Genomic DNA, 16,965 nt, shown 5'->3' with positions numbered 1-16,965 from the left:
CATTGCTGATGAAGTTGTAATTAAATTTTTACAATACTGATTTGTCATGGTGTAAAAGAACAAAAAAATATTTTTGGTTTTTGAGGTTTAGTTACGAAAGTACCTTTGAATTTGCTAATAATTCAAGCTAGCTGAAAATGTTCGGACCAAAGTATAACCAACTAATTATTCATTAGCGCCGATATCTAATCAATGTTGCGCCCTCTATCCTTTCAATCCATGGATGAAAACAAGAGCTAACATTTCTTGGAGGGATGCTCGACTTATGCAGAGCATGTGAAGCTCAGGACTGTAATCTTAATTACCAATGTGAAAGATGGGCAACATAATGGTCTTAAAACTCCGAATATCCACCATATATGTAACCTTCGAATAATCAACAAAGGCATGATTTTAATTCATCCGTTGCTTTCTCAAATATTTACTAAATATTTCGGTTAATATAATAAATTGGTGATTATGAACGATCATCGGTAATTATATATAATCACTAGATTAATATGTACTGTAAATACATGATCAAAATTATCTGGTTACTTTCGAATTTACACACTGTTTGGAATTTCTCCATAAATGCTGGAAGAACTATCTTAAAATTACTATTATATAAAAAATGTACAAATATTCCCACATTTTACCGTGAAGAATCCGACATGTGGCATTTAGAGAAACAACCAGTAATTGAAAATTATTTTGTTCCCGCCGTTTAACAGAAAGCAGATAATGATACTGATCACTCATTAATGGTAGATGCTGTGAGGCATTATATGCATTTTCGTGCAAACAGCATAAACATTGGGGAATATAAATTCTTTTTTTCAAATCCTAAATTTTTCATAAGCTTTTAGGATTATAAATCGCAGAATTTTCAACAAAATTCTACGAAATTTACAAAATGGGTATCAAAATATATTATAATCTAGGGTGAATTACATAAAATGTCCGGGACATACTAGATCCTTTAAAAAATAAATTAACAATAAACTATAAGCAAGAATGTGATGTTAGAATTTTTTGTTCCTTTTTTTTCATTATTTTCCGAATATCAAGTGGTGTTAATCATCGCAACAGTCGAATGTGGGGCAGTGAAACGCCTCAAGCGGCCGCCGAACATTAATGCGATTTTCCAAAGTTTAATATTTGGGACGCCCTATCTAAAAAGGAAATTATTAACACTACCATATTGCGTGTCAAAGTTTGTGAGCGATTGCCTCAACCAACATTTCACTAAGATGGATTAGTTCGTCCATCCATTTTAAGATCCATTTCTGTTGCCTCCTCGATTATTATATTTTATCTCATTTATGATTATCATCTGGCATTACGTCAAAGATTTCGCCAATAAGACTGCTTGATCGATATAGAGAAAGTAAAGAAGGAAATTGCAACTGATATTTAGTTCATAACTATTTGGATATTTTCAACTACATGGAAGGAAATAAAGAATAATTTTGGTGGCTCAAAATACACCTAAGTATCTCATATCGAAATATATTTAGTGTTATAAGCCCTACCCGGAAGGTATGAATTAAATTCCAATCCTACTATTTTTTGAATTTTCAAAATTTAATTTTATGAAATGTCCAATGGTTCTCAGATCTCCTCAATAAATATTCAAAGATATGAATATTTTAGGGAAAAAAAATTACTACGCATGAGTGAATTATAGCTTATTTACCTTTTATAATTCCAAACGCAAATATATAGGACAACTTATAAAAAATGCCATATGAATGCCATTAAAATTCTCGTAATGCAGTAAAAAAATCACTAGCTTTCTAAAGAGCAGCTAAAAGATGGGCTTTAATACACACAGTTATTCTTTCAATTTGGAACAGTAATTACCGAATTCTAATTAAGATTAAAAATATATTACACAAGCTTCTTCATACTTACTTTGTAAATACATAATAAAAAGTGCAGTAATATAAGTTCTCAAATAACAAAAAAATAATTATGTAACCCATTAATATTTGCAGAAATGGCAGATTTCCAACTAAGTGACTTCAATTATAATGTGATTGAAAACAAAAAAATGCATGTTATTCTTGTAGAAGAAAACTAGGAACTCCTGTCCTTAATGTCAGGCCTTAGGATCTATCTCGAATACGACATTCTGTTTAACACCAGAAATATTTTTTGGTAATGAGATCAAAATCCTGTGCAATGAAGTCAAATTCCTAAAAAACATGAAAAGAACTAAAATTATAAATTGGATTTAACTCCAACGTCCTATAGCCATGTCAGGGTTTCCAATTTTCTTTTAGAAGAACGGCATTCAATCCCGGCAGAATCATGCCCAAAACTGATGGACAGCCTTCCTCATACAGCAAAGAACGTTGTCGATGCCTTTTCATGATTAGTGTACAAATTAAGCCTTCAAGTAGCCCGTATACTTTAAATAATATAGTAAATTAAGTTACAAAATGTTAGAAGTTCACTTTTTGCACAAATTTAAATGAATATATTAAGTCAAATTTAAATGTTTTCTTAAGTCTGTTACTTGCAAATATGAAGACATATTTAATTTATATTTAACTTCGTATGGAATTTGAAGATTTATTCGAAGATTCAAGTTTAAATATTATCACTTTACTGAAAAAAGTTAATCTTCTAACTTAAGAGAGATGATGAAATTTAGATAACTGCAACCGCGATATCTCTTCAGAATGGCGAATAGGTTCAGTTGCAGTTTTTATACTGTTGCCCATTATATTTGATTTTTGAAAGGGCAAATATACTGTGTTTCACGCATGCACAATTAAAATGTATTTACAAAAAATAATTTGTCATTGAATATGTACAACATTTATTTTACATGTTAATATAATGCTATAACTTTTTTTCAAACATTCTACAAATTTTTATATAACTGTATTGAAAATTCTGCATTTTATTAAAAAAAAACACTTGAGAAAAATGTGAGATTAAAAAACAACCTTTATATCTTTCGGAATAAATAGGCTATTTTTACACTATCCCAAGTATTTATTCATCACTAGACGACTTTTTTACTTTCTCGAATATATAAAGGTTATATAAAATATAACCTTTATATAATAATATATAAATATATAAAGAGAAAGTATAACAATCGCTAAAACAATTCGAATTGGAGATTTTAACGAATCTCCATATTTTAGACCTTCCTGAGTTTAAAAACACATTTCTGAAAAATGTCAGTCCGTCCATCTGTCTCTGACAAATGTAATTTAAAAACGATTTGATCTAGACGAATGAAATTTGGTATATAGTCATTATACAGGATTTGCAGTTTTCTAACAAATTTTTAGTAAAATCTGTTTAGAGGAAGTTTTGTGGGAAGAGAAGTGTTTTAATATAAGTAACAACGATAATTACAAATTAAAGAGAGCAAGATAAATAGAATTCGGTATAGAGATTTAACATGTATAGTGTTGACACTTATCAAAGTTTGTGCCAAATCCGACAACGGGTGGACTGTCGGTCAAGGACAACACGAGATTCAGTAAAAATACTAAATTCACGCCAAAAGTTAATATTCCGTGACTATTGCAAGCCAATGCCATTTAGTGGGTTCTCTGGCATGGCAAGTTTATTAAAGAGTATGCGAGAAAGTTTTGGGGACTCCAGATAGTTTAAGCAGCAGGTTCCCCGGAAGTAATGATTATATCGAATTTCGATTCAGTTGATTAGCTGCTTTATTCTTTTAATTTGTCAGACATTAAAGGCCTATTATTCTGAAAACTTGACGTGTGTTCCATTTATTGCCTGCATGAAACTTTCTAATCCAGACTAATCCCATGATATCAATGCACTATTAGAAACGTAAAAGTGCGATGAAGTGTACCTACTGTTTTATTCGTCTAGAAAGCCACATGGATAATAAACCGTATCCTTTTTCTTTAGGATTGGAAGATCAAAAAAAAAAATTACGTGATTAAATACTTGATGAAACAATGAAAATTTAATTAGAAGATAGAAAAGCAATCAATTGAAAATAGATTTGAAATGTTTAAAAAAAATTTCCATAATTCAGAAAAATTATGAACTATTATTAAATTGATATTATAACTTTAAAAGGGCATACACTTCGTTTTTGTGCAATAATATTTTCAAAATTCATTGTGGAAAAAAAAATCCAAAATTCAGCTTCATTTCTAATAAATTAAAATATCAAACAAATCGCTCCGCGGTACACATTTCAATATTATATAAATTTAATATATACACATGCTCACTTTTATTATTAGTATTAGGAATAGGAAGTAATATTACTTTTGAAATTTTCAATTCACTATCTGCTGCCTGTGTTAAAAAAAAAATATTCTGTATCATCGAATTCTAGCCGGCCCCTAACGTTGGTTACATACACAATGGATTTTTCTGGCGCGGTGAATTCACCGTCACCGCCATAACAACAGTAATGTATTGAATTATATTTAGAGCTTACGCATTTGGCGGAAAAATAAAGGCGTGGTCAATTTGTCTTTGGCAGATGTTGTGCAGACGTCGGCTGCCACTGGCGCCAACGGTATTTTGATCGTCGCAGTCCAAGTAATGACGCACATTATCAAATCCAAGCATACACACACGGCGTTTTCTTAACGTCTAGAGTTGCTTTTTCATAATGAATTCTGCCTTCCTGCTTGAAACACGACTTTTCTTTTAGCATCCAGCAATAGATTTTCATCGATTATGAACATGAGTGAGTTCAAATCGATAATGAAATTTTAATTGTTTTAATCCAAGAAAGACCTGTTTTATCGGTTTTTAAAGTCAAACGTACCGGTTGGCATGAAATTTATAGAGAAATTTGTAACGACTTTGATTTATTGGAAGAAAAAGAGAAAAACGATTTACAGGAAATCCACAATTTCTCATATGTGCTTACTAGATAATAGATGGAGTCGTAAAAAATTTCTAATTTTGAGAATCTAGGAATGACAGTAATAACTATATCTAGTTATAAAGAATTTTTCACTATTTTTTCTGGATTTAATTATCAATTATTTTTATTTCTGAGCTGGCGATTATTAACAAACTTTTTTTTTTCGTAAAAATAAACAGTATTGGAAAACTAGTAACGGTATTACGTTCATCAAAAAGTTTTATAATGCTTTTAATTTATTTCTAATAAATCAGAAATATTTTATAAGTAAACAAAATTAATGTGAAGAAGACATTTTTTTGTAATACTTATTTCAAATTAGAAAGCGGCATATTTTATAATTATATGTCGTAATATAATGGCGATCAGAATACTTTTATATTGTAGATGTATGCCAGGATATCATGCCTGCATTTGAAAAAAAAAATATCTACATAGAATGTGTTTCATATTGTTTGCTTTAAACCCTTCTCTTGTAAGTATCTTCCAATGATATAATTGACATTGTATCCTCAATCATATCTATCTCTACCACTAATATAATTATGAAGAATTATGCAGGCTTTAATCACATTATGCACAAATTGTGGTAGAACATTAAAAGGGTGATGGAATATTCTTCATTTATTGCTGAGTGTATCAAATTAGCATTCTGTGTATCATCTTGCTTGAAAAATTGATTGTTGAATATTTTCTTTTAGACTGTCAAATTTGTTTCAGCATATGGCCTTAGAAATTTTTTATGCAGCCCAAATGCTGCATCACCAACAAAAAAAATGTACGGAACTTCTGGATTTTCTATGCCTGGCAAGCACAAAATGAAACGGTATTTACTGCCATCAAATGCTCATCAGTACAACGGAATGGTAATTTAATTATATAATTAATAGTATATTAATTTTTAATTTTATATTTATATGTATAAAACGCATCTAAGGATCTGTTCATATTTGTATGTTTTTAGGGAATTCCATCAAACAAAGTTACCTTCAAAACTTTATAATAACAATGCACAAAAATAATCGTAAGTGAAACGTTTCTTTCACTCATTGCAATTTATTACTATAAATTATGTACTTCAAAAGTTATTACCAGAATTTCTACATGCTGAATGGAATTCCTCAATTTGGTATCTTTTATCCGCCAATGCCACTTTCCCTTGCCTCAAATCTTCAAATAACGTGTAAAAATCTCCTAACTCCTCTAACTTTTTCCTAAATTGAATAAATCCAACTAAGTCATTTTTCCTTTTCCTCTTCATTCGATGATAAAATACAATAAAGATAAAAACTAGTCTCTATTTATTTCAAATTACACATAATAGCTTAGATAGCACGGTTCAAGTGAATTTCTTTGGTAATGAAATGACACCGACTCTTAAGACGACGAAGGAAATTTTACCGCCGTGTGTGCAAACCTTCGATTTTTGTGAGTGGTAGCGATAAAATATCCGCAGCGGAAAAAAAAATGCTGTGTATGTAATCAGCCTAACTACTTTCGTGTTCCAATCTTTACAATAAACGTAAAGTCAATATATTTCTTATAGAATTGATATACAAAGGTAGTTAGTTCAGCTTTACAGAAATTCGAAGAAAATGTTTTAATACATCCGAAAACGACTGGATACTCTAATCTCAAAGCATATAAAAATTGTTTTACTTTCTCGTATATGAAATATAGAAAAAGTATTTTAGTCGTCCAAAAATTCCGATTCAAAATTGAGAAATATCCACAGTTTGGATCTCACTAAGTTCACATTTTTTGAAAAATGTCTATCTGTCCATCTAAGAAAGATAACTCAAAAATGCTTTGTATTAAATGATGAAATTTGGTATATGTGTTTTACACTCATTTGTGGATTTCTATCAAAATTTGAGGAAAATTCGTTTCAGAGTAAGTCTGTGTCTTATAAAAAATCTAAATTAGCAAGATAACTACAAAACGGAGAGAGCAAGATAAATAAAATCCAGTAAATAGATTTAATGTTTATGCGGTAGACATCATACAACTTGTATGTCAAATCCATTCCTTCATTACCGGTCGGTCTGTATTTTCAGAAACCTGTAAATGCAATGATTTAAATATATCAAATTCGGTGTGTTATTTTCTGACTACAGTTGTATTCTGTGTCAAATTTTCATATCAATCGACTGGGGGGAAATGCGTCTAAAGAAATTCATTGTTTTACGACATTAAAGCTCTTGTTACTTTAAATATAAAAGAGTATATAGAGAAAAAAAATATTTTTAGAGAATATAAAAAAAGCAAGATTTTTGTTAGAACCAGTTCTTTATTTCTACACATTAAAAACGTTTAAGTAGTTCATATAAAGGCTATTACACGACAATTAACTGGCAATTTATAAATGAAATATACTAGATACATGCAATTTTGGATGCAACCTCCATAAAAAAAAAAAAAAAAAAAAAAAAAAAAAAAAAAAAAAGTTTATGTCAAACTTTGGACTTAATCGGAAACCGGAAGAAGGTTTTGTCCCAAAATAAATACTTAATACTCGTCACTAATGGATGAAATTAAACACGACGTAGGTCATATTGAGAGAAAGTTACAAGAATGTTTCCTCCGGTTGCATTAAGTAAAATATTTCTCAGAACAACCGAACTTTATCCATTTGACATATTATAACGTTCATCATTTTGCTGTGAATTTACACTACGATACTTATTGAGTTCCAATCTTTTAATAAAAAAATGTCAGCAGTTTCTTACGCAAGGTTAAACTTTTTACTTTGACGTTAAAGAAAAACCTATCGCCAAAAGTTTTCAAATGAATACACAGATTGTCTTCTCTTAGAATGACCCAGAAGCTATTTGTTTTGTTGTTGGAGATTGATAGAAAGTTGCAGTTGGGAAAACGCTTTAAATAATAAAAAAAATATATTGTGTTATTTTAATCATATTGGCATTTCTGATAGTTACACCTAACTCTTTATAAAATACCATCAGTCGCATTTAAATAAACAAACGTTGCACTAAAACATACGCTAAGAAAATTTCACTGTGTCCTGATTAATATTGATCGATTTTCAGGCATTTACCTCCAGTAGAGATTTCCTGAAAAATTTATTTTAAGGAACATTTTGAAATAGCAAAAAAATGCTTAATTTAAATTTGGAAGCAATAACTTATTTCGCGTCATCTAATTTTTAGCAATTTTTTTCTCAAACAGCGGTCGTTAACATCTCATTAATACACCAGTAGTAATAAGTCGTAGAAGAACGAAGGTATTCTTTAAAGTTTAAAATTATCAAGAACCTTTTTTACTAAATATGAGGGGAAAATGTAAAAAAGTTTAATTTCGTAACATTTAGAAAAATATATTTACTAATTCTGTCTCTACCAGTTTAGAAATCATTTACTGGAGCATAATAAAAGGTAATACGTATATCGCCTTTAATTTTTACACCATTTTCTAAATTTTTTTACAATCAAATTACAATTTCTTAATTTTGATTATCTTATTTTAGATCAACTGGAGTAATAAAAAAAATTGAATGAAAAGATGTAATGAACTGAAGTATTTAGTATTAAGTCTCAACACCAATTAAAGGAAACTGGGAACATCTCAGCCTTCAAAAAATTGATTTTTCAATTTTAGTCAAATAAGTAAGGGGACATTTCACTGATTACAAAAAAAAGCATAATTTGTGTAGAATTTAAAAATGAAAAGTTTATAAATTAGGCTTTAACAATGAATCCAACAGAAATCTATTAGTAAAAAAGACTTTTTGCCTCTTTCACGAAGCATGTTTTCTACAAATTTCGGTACTCCTAGAGCGAATTACAATTTTATGAAGCTGTATACAAAAATATTTACAAATATAATGCATCTATTAATTATATTTTAATTTTTTTCTATGGAATAATAATTATTTTTAGAAGTTATTTATCATGCAAGATATTATATTTTTTTTTAGATTTGCAAGTTCACGACATTCATTTTTTTAACATTTTTATAATTAGCATTTTTTACTGAAAATAAATTCATTGCAGTTATTAAATCTATGCTCATATTATGCTAATTATGTGATTTATTCAGAATTATTTTTTTCTCAGAATACCGATCTGTGGTTATGAACTTGAAAATTATCGCATCACAACGTATGAATCTGTTTGCCATTAAAAAAAAATTATAATTTAAGCAACAAATATGGCTCAATTTTTTTTTATTTATTATTAAAATAAATCATTCGTTTTATATGCCCTAAATTATCAATTAGATACAAAACTTACTGGTGAAAAACTCCACTTTAGAACTGAATTTTTGACTATTAACATTGCCGAAAGCATCCCACTCCACTTAAAAAAATTATTATATTCTTAATTATCAATGAAAAGTGTGAATAAGCCTCTAAATCTGGTTAAGAAAATTATATCTTGAGGTTGGTCTTCCTGAAACTTTCTGGCCTATTCTCCAATAGGTATATTATTTTGACCCTGCCTGCATAAAATTGCGGAACTCCGAAAAGCTTTGATTGCCACAAGTGTTCAGAATTTTATTTTCAGATGCCTGTACAGGAAAGACTTGTTTTTCACAGTAAAGTTTAAAGAAACATATATACATTTTGGACACATTTTTTCCAATTCAAATAAAATTTGACGTAGAATTACAATTTTAGTAACATAACTACATAACAAAATTTTATTCAAATCACTGAGATTTGAATTATCGTGTTTACATGGATGCGAAATTGCAGACAGATATCAACTCTTTGACAGATTAGATTCAATTTTTTTTAAAAGTTTATATTTTAGATGCTACAATTGAGTACTGAATTTCATTTATCTAAAACGCCGCGTTTTGGAGTTATCGAATTTAACTGAATTGAAAATACAGGAAACCATCACCTAACACCAAAATGAATTTGGTTCAAAATTTAATCAAAGCTACATTTATATATCAAATTTTATTCATCCAACTCTTTTCGTTTTGCAATTATTATTCACTAGTCGCCTCAGGTGACCAGCCAGTGCGATAGAGTATTTATCTTAAATTTCAGTCAAATCATTTATATATAATTGTGATTCCATCAAAATTCTAGAAGTTAAAGACGTCCTGCTTTATTGTCTTATTTCAGTTCTGATGATTGTGTATATGAAACGAATGGCTGCCAGTCCTGTGACATCATGGTGTTATTAAAAATGTAAACGTCGATTGTCGATTAATATATCTTCGAAAGTTTGCAGTATTGTAACTTCATTTTGTTACCCATCTTGTGAAGTTACAATACCGCACACTTTAGAAAGTGTAAGAAGAAAATATTTTCTTTCATTTTCAAGTACAGAAAAAAGAAATCAAGTAATTAGATAGTTGATGAAATAAGGAAAACAGTTTGAACTTCAGGGTAACATATGTAATATACTATTAAAAATTTAATTCCAAAAATTTAAATAAAACATTTACACGCCTATTAAATAGGTATTTTTACACATATTAGAATGGAAAAATATTTGTGAAATAGTATAGTAAATGAAATAGTAATAAAAAAAACGACAAAATGCAACTTATATTTTAATTTTATAAAAATTTAAAAAAAATCTCAAATGCACATTCTCACCCTCCAAGGTATGTATGTCCCAAATTTAGCAACTGTAGGTCAAATAGTCTGATTATGAGAACGCCAATTAACATATGCATTCATCTTTAATATTATTGTAGATTCGTGGACAGACAGATTACTATGAATAGGCTCCGTTCAAAATCAGATAGGAACCATTATTTTGGTGTATACACTGCATATCAAATTCCATCCGTCTAGCTGAAAGTGTTTTTGCGATATTAAGTTCATGAAACAGTTCCAAAAATGTGTTTTTAGCACTCAGAGCGGATGAAATGTGGCGATTCGTCAAAACGTCGAATTCGAATTTTTGACTATATAGTACTTTATAGTACTATATAGTACTTTGACTGTATAGTACTATATAGTACTTTGTATATGATAAAATAAAAACAGTTAAAAATCTGATATGAAAATTTGGCTGTACAAAAATAGAATCCAATGCATCCAATTTTTTTTTCTCAACGGCGTCAAAGCAATGATCCTCCTGATAAAATCTTTATAAAATTTAGTGTTTTTAAAAATGTATTTTTTGAATTCGGGGTGGGGGGGGGGTCTGAAACGTGGAGATTCGTTAGTCTCTCTCAATTTGAATTTTTTGAATATTACAACACTTTCTCTGTATTTCAGTATACAAGAAATTATAAATTCTAACTTTAGCCTATAAAGTAGTGAAATGAAGTTTTGGCTACAAAATTCCATCTTATATATATTATTACTCAATTTTAGCAATTGAGTAAAAACGTCTTTTTTGAAGAATTCATTTCAAGCACATTTCTTTTTACTGTTAAGTTTTTGTTACCGCTGTTTTCATTATAGGGCTCTTTGATGCATATACAATAACACACGTATCTAAATTTCCTTCAAGACAAAACAGTGTTGGCTTACAAAAATACTAATTTATTTTACCCTTTGAACCCCGGAATTAACTCATTATTATATAAATGTATATATAAAGTCTCATTTAGTACTTAGATATCTCAAAACAAGTTGCAAATTTTTCTATAATTTCTAAAAAATTAAAAGTTTTTTTTTTTTTATATTATGAGGCCTATATAATAATCATTATCTAGCAAATATGTGAAAACTATGCATCTTGCACAATGGCATTTAGAATTGATATAAGAGAGCTAAGGGTTCAATATTACTTTAACACATATATAGGATTGGCTGAAAGCTGGGACATAGCAGTGATGTGCCAGATGTGGAATTCTTTTTTATCTTTTTCTTATAGTAACAGAAGAAGGCAAGTTTTGCGCTTCATAGAGCAGAGAAGAAAATAGAATGTTGATTTTGAAAATATTCCTTCCCATTGATTACATTTAAAGTTCAAACAGATCAGTAGTGATGGTGGTTAGATCACATTCCAAATTCTCTTTGTTTAAAGCAGTTGGGGTTTTGATTTATTTCATTCAAATACTCGTGAATTTACAAATCAAATGGCGGTTACTCCTTTGAAGAAAGTGTTTAAAATTTGATACCTATCTTTAACTATACACACTGGTGCATTGAACTTCTATTTTGGAAATATGTAGCAAACACAAGCAATGTAAATTTTGAGCGGTAAGAGAAGGTGACATTTTTCTACCAAAAATTTAATAGCATTAATGCATGATTTTTGGAAAATTATTGAGATATCGAGAAATGGTAAAGAGAAAGAAAATTGTTAAGCATTCCAAACCCGATATTTTAATATATGTAAAATCGGTTTCACCGATTGTTCTTGTCCACAATGCCGATTTGTTTCGAACGATGGGTTCATTTTTTTAGGAAAAAAATTGTTATTTTTAAGATAAATATTCGGGATAAAGGGATATTTTATACATACTATTAAGTTATAGGACTTGAATGTTTTCAAATCATCAATCTTTCCACAGATTTATACAAATACTGATACTTATAAAATTTATGAAAGAACATGAGCAACACATATTTCCATGAAAAATTTTTTCCGTGAAAATTGTCTTAGATAAAATTAAAGATGAAAATAGTTTTATTATAAATAGTAATAAAGATATTTTGGACTTTCTAAAAGGTAACAATATTTATAAGCTTAATACTTACGATTTTGAAAATTTGTACACTAATCTACCGCATGAAATTAGTTCAATTTAACGAAGCGTATTTGCACTAACAAGTTTATAACTCACCAATTATTACTATTATTATTATTACCCGTACCAATTATTATATATTAAGAGAGGTAAGCACACATTTCCTATCGTTTTTCCCCAGAAAACTGAAAGTATCGAGCGGCTCGTTGCGTCAAATCTTTAGATGAATGTAAATATCATAAACAAAATCAAATGAATGAATAAATAAATTAATACACTGAATCAATGCGAGAATTGCGGTTCTCACTATACTTTGTAAAACTAAAATGGCTAGTTTACAAATAATTTAATACATAATCTTTATACAACTAACAGACATAAAATGAACTCTCCTACAAAAAGAGGCAATATGAGAATTTCCATCATAATCATATTAAATGGAGCATTCAGAGGAAATATTCATGCATTCTTTACTTTTTTCTGAACTGGCATCCGATTTCCAAATGACAAATTATGTCAGTATGTGGTGAAATGAAAATCAGTACATCATAACTCAGTTATCAAGTTCAAACAGGCCCCGAATGTATTTGCGCCTATTGCTAAGAGATACTGTCAGTTTTAGTGTTCATATTATTGTATAACTACATAAATTTGCTTTATAAAACAAAAATTATATAATTGCTAATATTGCGCTTAATACAGAAAATTTTGAGATATATGACACCTAATCAATATTTATTTCATGCTTTATGTTATCATGATTATACAGAGATGTGTCATAGGAGAGTCCACTATATAAGAGTAACAATCAGTAATTGCAAAAGAAAATAATTTTCAATAAATAAATGAAAAATTATTTACCTTCCAACTATTTGCAGCTGAAAAAAAGTTCTTCCAATCCTCCAGTAGGGAAAGGTTCCAGAGTTGATGTGATATCAATAAATATTTCAGAAATATCTTCGGTTACAAGAAGTATTCCATGAAAAGGCTGTATATTTACTGGATACACTTTTTATTGAGTGCTCTTGGTTTAGTCTGAATTCTCTAATAGGTGAAATAACTTTGTAACTTGCAGCACCAGCTCCCGGAGTTTCCATTTTGGAAGAGAAAAATATTAATAAAAATAATCATAACATATCTGTATTTATATCAGTTATATAAAATCAAGATAATAAATCAAAAACTTGTAAAAAATTAGATATATCAACATTTTAGAGTGGCATGAGAGATTTATTACAAATCATCTCACTGTAAATCCCAAAACAAATTTCCAAGTTAATTTAAATTAATATCACATCCTAGGTAAAAAACATTCTATGCAATTTTTGAACATTCCCTTACAGACAAATTGCAAGAGTTGACTTATTAAAATTATGAAAATCTAAGTAATACTCGTGGTAAGCAATTACTAAATCTACTGCGAGAGATGAAATAAAAATTTTCCAAAGCAGTTCTAATGTATTGGAGAATTGCTGATACTTTTAACGTTAAAGGAGCTTGGTATTCATGATTTTATTAAGATCAGTTGTAAGAGTAAGTTTTCTTTCCATAGCACATGGATCACCGTAGAATTTCATATAAAATGTTAAAGAATGGCTATTGGTTTCCAATCTTTTTTTGTAAGATTTTTTTTTAAATGATTAGTATTTTATTAGTTTGGTACATTTATTAACAAAGTAAAAAAAATACACCAAAAAATATAATTTGTGGATAGATGTGTCAAATTTTAGTCAAGGGTGGGCTTTATCCATACGCATGTAAATACAGATTTCAAAACTGCAATGAGTAAGGTGAATAAAATTTAGTACACAGTTTTTACATTAAACATACCAATTTGTAACAAATGTTCAGTATCAAAAGATTATCTCTACTAATAATAAAAAAGGATGAATCAACAATGTGATCAACGGTATTATTTAGGAGCTAAGTAGAGACCAATCGGACATTCTTTATCTTTTCCTTAAATGTAATCCTGTATCTAACTTACATCTGATGTTAATATGTGATTAAATGAATATCAATTAAGCCTAACTCGGAATTCAATTTTGAAATTAAAACTAAATACTCAAAATAAAATTTCTGAAAATTAACTCTAGTCTGCTTAACAGGCCGGACTGCAAAAATATCTTTGTTTAATGAATAATATTTATAGAATATTATAGATATTTTGAATCATCTATTAATTATAAAATTTCAAAAAGTTTAAAAAAGCTGTATTCTGTACATGGACCACTTTTGAAGACTATGAATCATTTCGTAAAACAATTGCTTCAACAAAAATATATGTTAATAAAATTCTGAATCTATAAATGACAATAAAAAACTATAAATTACAATTTTACTTACCATTGGAATTATTCCCCAATATTGGTATTCGAGAAATTTAACATAAATGTTCATTTTTAAGACCTTGAGACTTCTTAAGTTTATCGTAATAGTCCTATTTTTACACAGGAAATTATGGGTCTATTACAAATATAAAAATTAAGAAATTTCAAAAAAGTTTAATTTGGAATTAAAAAGAAATTCAATTCATTAAAATTAACTGAAAAATGTTAGTTTAAAACATCTGAAAGCAAAACAATTTTCCTAATTGATTATGTTTGGGAATGTAAACGATACCCAAAAGAAGCGAATTATAAAATTGTAGTACCTAACAGGCTGGCTCGCCACAGAATTTAAGAAGCCCTCATAGAACTTACCAACATCATCTTCTAACATATTTTCACTACGTCATTGTTAAAAATTTCACCTAAGGCAGTTTTTCAATAAGGAGCCAACTTCAAATTACATTATTTAAAATTTTGCTCTTGAAGATCTGATGACCTAAACTGTATCGAAAGATGTAGAGTTGCAGTTAAATTAATGCATAAAATATCGCAGTTTATTTATCATGAAAATGTAATAAAAATAAGTTTTTAATAGTGCACCCAAAATCGGCAATATCGTTGTTGGCTCTTTCATTGCAAAACTGCATGCACACTTTCTTACAACGCGGCTAAAAAGGCCAACTTTATACGAATGCTCCCAAAAAAAATACCGTCGTACGGTAAATTTAATTGCAACCGACTACAATGTAGATAAATTTCCTCATGCCCTATAATTGTAAGCATTTTAAACGCGATATGCTAAACTCGTATGAAATTCTACTTTAAAACATTGAAAAAAAATTCTTGCATTGAAAAATATCTTAACAATTCAATTTCAAGCATTTATAATAAAATCATATTCTATCTATACATATGCAAAAGGGAATTTTTAACGCATTTACCGAACTGCACATGTACAATGGCTGAGAGATTCCACCCTTCCGATCAACGCCTGGATTCGACGGCTGTCTCCGCTTTATCACTGTTAATTTTCGAACGTTTCGTGGGATTCAGTCGACGCGACATTCCTGTGACAGGAAACGAATCTCGCAGTGTTCGGCAGACCACAGCTTCTACTCTTACATCTTCGCTTGTCAAATAAATGTGATGAATGTATTTATTGTGTACAATAGATTGGATTTGAGTGATATATTCTATAGTAATAGTCAGTGGCGTAGAGAGGAGGGTTAACGACTACATCTATCCCCATTGCCAGACTGTAAAGCTCCTTGATGGTAAAATACAGTCGGTGATAAGAACTGAAGAGCAAAAGTTATAAATGATCCCAAATTCAAACAATGTTTCTCACCTTAGTGGTGTAAAACTAGCAATACTCTTTTACGGACATTTGTCTTATGCGTTAAACGTGCAAGTACCAGGTAATTTTCCATGCCAGCGTCAGTGACGTTGAGACGAGATCAACAATAAGCTACTACTCATGTCTTATACTTATTACAAACAGATTATCTTTCTGAATGATATTGCATCGTTTCAAATTCCATTCCATTTCCACTCAATGAACTTAGGTTTTGCTAATGGAAGAAATCGTTTTTATGTACTTCCGCTAATACGGCAGTTTATTCATTTGGAATATTCTGTTTCTTTATTTTGTAAATCAACGAGATTGATCGGTGACATTTTTTATATTGTTTAATAACAATTACCTGCATGAAGATCGTCATTTTGAAGAATCACAGTGCCTACCTTGAATTGGACTTCGCAATTCTGAATCGTGATTAGATAACAAAGATATCAACTTTACTAGAACTATTTTTTAAACTTCCTCTTCAAGCCAGTGGATCATACATCCTGAAAATCAGGATCACATGCACAATGGATCTTTGATGGCTTCAAACCTTGGACTGGAACTTTAGTTCCAAAATCGATGCTTTCTTAAGAAATCATCGTGCTCACTTCCCTTCCCTTTTTAAGATGGAAGTGACAGAGTTAATAGCAGTAGCGGGAATTTCGAAATCGACAATGAAGGGTTATATGTGATACAGATATCTCCTCTAAATTTACAGATTGTGTTTATTTCAGCGATTTTTGAAAACATTTAACTTCCCAAAAGAAATATACATAGATTTCTTTTTC

At 29.4% G+C, this 16,965-nt stretch overlaps 1 long non-coding RNA gene across 1 annotated transcript in view; it reads right to left on the bottom strand.

Moving 5' to 3' along the window:
* LOC129976245 (uncharacterized) overlaps positions 1 to 16,965 on the bottom strand; it is a 256,684-nt gene that overhangs the window by 20,459 nt on the left and 219,260 nt on the right. Inside the window, exon 2 of the long non-coding RNA XR_008785106.1 lies at positions 13,364 to 13,583. This is a non-coding gene — a long non-coding RNA (uncharacterized LOC129976245). The remainder of the gene's footprint in view (positions 1 to 13,363; positions 13,584 to 16,965) is intronic.

This window comes from Argiope bruennichi, chromosome 7 (assembly GCF_947563725.1).
Source record: "Argiope bruennichi chromosome 7, qqArgBrue1.1, whole genome shotgun sequence".
NCBI classification, from domain to species: domain Eukaryota; kingdom Metazoa; phylum Arthropoda; class Arachnida; order Araneae; family Araneidae; genus Argiope; species Argiope bruennichi.
This window is presented reverse-complemented; position numbering and strand designations above follow the sequence as displayed.